Source organism: Penaeus chinensis, chromosome 28, assembly GCF_019202785.1.
Source record: "Penaeus chinensis breed Huanghai No. 1 chromosome 28, ASM1920278v2, whole genome shotgun sequence".
Classification (NCBI taxonomy): Eukaryota; Metazoa; Arthropoda; class Malacostraca; order Decapoda; family Penaeidae; genus Penaeus; species Penaeus chinensis.
Window position 1 is genome coordinate 17857374 of NC_061846.1, and position 3555 is coordinate 17860928.

Here is a 3555-nt window from a genome sequence, read left to right on the forward strand (position 1 = left end):
AATTTTCAGCCTCAATTCCCATTCTGTTGGCTGCAAGTGATTCCCTCTCCACACCTGAACCGTTACGTAAGTTCTAAAGGAATACTGCTTAGCTGCTGCACTTATTCAGAGCAAGGTTGCTAGCCGAAAGAAAGATGCATAGGAGGTTCTGCAAATTGTCTTCATGTAGCCAATATATCGGAAGTCGTCCAATGAAGCACAATTTCTGCTAGCTCTATACAACTCATGAAGGAAGTTTTCACTTGCCTCTTGTGTTTATTGGTTAAAGATTTAAACCAAACCAATTTCTTGCTTCTTATGCACTAGATTGAAGTAGAAGTGTATTGTCAGTGTCATATTGAATGTCTCGAACCCTGTACTGTTTTTTATGCCCAATTTTGTGGTTGCTTGAGTCACCAATATCACCGGTAGCTCAGTGTCTATACCGACAATAACTATAGGTGTGCCTGAATCTGATGAGGATAGAGTGTGTAAAATTATCAGGGTATGTGCAGCCTAAGAGGTGGTGGTCTGTATCTTCTGGTGAAACATGTTGCTAGATATAGTTTGACTGCCATTGTTGCTCAGCTGCTTTTGTCGAGAGAGTGTCATAGACAAAAATTGCAACAGGAGTGCTTGCTCCATAGTATTTTAGGGTATAGGAAACGTAAGATTTGCACACATTTCTGTAGATGATTTTGGCCAAGACACTGACTTCAACAGACGACTTCCATCCACAACATAATGACACTTGTCTGGCATGGCAATTCGTGCTGGGACAAACGACTTCTGTGGTGTACCGAGTACACTCTTTTCCACTGCGCCATCATGCAGTGGAAAAGGTTGTAGGGCAAGCTCGTATGACAAATTCTGTTATTTTCGATGTAGTTGAACTAGTTGAAGAGCATTTCAGGATTCAGGATTGCTTTTTGTCCCTTCATTGTTTTCACCTTGTCACTGCAGTGCAGTGTGACCTCTTGGAGGCTGCAGTAAGTCGAACGTGCACTATATCGTCACAGTTGGCTGAGGTATCTGCTACAACTTCAGTAGCAATCGACACCAGACATTTTGGTTGGTAACCCACGAATGGAAGGGGTACTTGCAGCCACAGCACGAAAACACCATGGCCTATAGTGAATTTTGTTTGGGTGGATTAACGTACATCTTTATATTGCTCCGAAGTAGCTGTATGCACACCAGTGACCTTTTCAAAAGCATCACAAACAGGGAAACAACGAGGTGAAAATTAACCCATTTTACCAAAGTACTGTTATACCTTGACCTCATATGTTTGTTTAGTTGTATTACCGTATAAATGTTTATCGTGGCTTTTAGATAATGTTTTAATTGAAATTCAGGTCGCTGTAAAGTATATTTTGACACGGAATTGAATGTCTTTCATGTATGAAACCCGTAATATGAAAGAAACCCTTAAGCGACAGTCATTTTGGACGCCATCTTGAATTAGGACTTAAGCACACAGGGGATCTTCGGAGACTTTCTGTATGTTATTCAGAGCAGTATTCTAAACATATCCCAAAAATTCCAGTTTGTTATTAATTACTTCCAGGTTAAACCTAACACTCTTGGACTATAAGTGGCTATCCATAAAAAAAAAAAAAAAAAAAAAAAAAAATCAATAATACAAACTTAATATCAACATTTTTTGGACCTCATGTGGACATTACAAAGTCTATATGAATATCTAAGGCAGCTTATGGAGATACGAAATAACACAAATGTATATACGACAAAGATTAAGGTCCAAGCATATATGTCACTCTATCATATGACTATATAAGCAGGTTATATCGTGGTTTGTAGAACACACACTCACACAGGTCTTGGCGTATCCTGAGACAGAAGTACACTAAGGCGAGAATCTGGATGGAGGGCTTTATATATACCTGTAATACACTTCCGGCAAAGCTGGGATGTCTGTAAAGGGCAATATCTTTGCTTAACAGCTGGCTGGCTGGAGGGACTGCACGTCACTCTATGATATAAATAGACTTGCAAGGATGACCAACTAAGCATATAGTATATCCCCTTCGGATGGTGATCAATCTTCATTACAAGTAGCTTTTCATATATCACATGTAATAACGTGCCGTAAACATTACTATTTGGTGACCTTGTTATAGATACCTTTCAGATTAAGATTTTATTTACTAATAAATCAATATGTCAGTGAGGAGGCATGATCAAGAGTGAGTCAGCAAGGGTTTGCCAAGAAATTGTTTTCCTTAAACGGATTGGCAAAACAAACACGCCACAGCATAGAAAAAGACCTTTCCTTTTCGTTATGTTTCCGTCTCCTGTCGAATTAGAATGTACAGATGTAATTCTTGACCGGTAGTATTTAAAAATTCTAAATGAAACATTTTGCTATGTAAGGTACAACAATTATTTGAATTCGAACATGTCTGTAATCTGCTAAATCACGATCAGTATTATCAAATATTACAACGAATATAAATCATACAGTTTCATTAATCCTATTCCTCGGGATGCGTGAATGCCGCTGCAGAAATGTTTGACAGATTGAAAACGCCTTGAATTCTTAAATTAGAAGAAAACGGACCCAATCTAAAGTTGTATGTAATATCATCTCTTGCAGGAGTGAAATGTAACGAAACACCTTCCTGTAGTTTTCCTAAATGGTAATTATCTGAAATTATCGAACGAATGGACGGTTATTCGCATTTTTTTTTTTTTTTTTTTTAATTCATTATTGCTTTATAGAGCGGTGTCTATGTATCTACTTTTATGTATTTATATACGTGTCGGTATAAGCGTATATCAGTGTGTGTGTGTGTGTGTGTGTGTGTGTGTGTGTGTGTGTGTGTGTGTGTATGTGTGTGTGTGTGTCCTTAGACGCGCACACCTAAAAACACACTAACATACAAACGCAAGCAGAAATCTAAAATACATTCAAAGGAAACCCCAATCCATCTCTGTTTACCCACGTGTGGCTAATCTACATAGGCGCTCAAAGGGACTTTGACACACGTCAGAATGTTGTGACGAATGTCAGCGCTTTGTAAAGAAACAAATGGATGATAATAGCAGTAATTTTATCCGTGGTGATTGGCTGATAAGGGTTGAAATGTACAGTTTTTCTAGTCAAAATAGTTGAAGATGAAAAGGGAAGGAATGTAATAATTTAATTAAATGTGTTGGATTTCGGGCTTTCGGGGGGAAAAAAAGACTTACCAGAACGTGACGATATTTAACATATTAAAAGTTAGAAGAAGCAACCTTTTGGACGGAGTGATAGAGACAGCTGGATGTTTATTACTGTGATTTACTATCGTCAACAACCGTAAGTGAATTTGACTTTATACTCTTGGGCAAGTGCTGATACTGTCAGTCTTTCGCACTCAAGCTTGGTTTACAACTTAACACGGCGCTCTTTCTCGTGCTGATCATCTAGTGCCATCTGCATCAGAATAGAACGCGAGATATAACATGGGAGAAAGTGTGTATATAGCGTAGGTAATAGACTGGAAATACGTGTAGATCTAGCATTATTCAACAGTATTTGGTAGGATTGCAGGGTTATGACAGAAATTT

The 3555-nt window shown here is 38.3% G+C and overlaps 1 protein-coding gene across 1 annotated transcript in view; it reads right to left on the minus strand.

Moving 5' to 3' along the window:
• The window catches only part of LOC125039822 (actin-57B-like), a 12503-nt gene extending 10618 nt beyond the window's left edge, over window positions 1-1885 (minus strand). Inside the window, exon 1 of the mRNA XM_047634126.1 lies at window positions 1817-1885. The gene's annotated coding sequence lies outside the window, so the exon portion shown is untranslated. The remainder of the gene's footprint in view (window positions 1-1816) is intronic.
• Between the last annotated feature and the right edge of the window lie 1670 nt (window positions 1886-3555).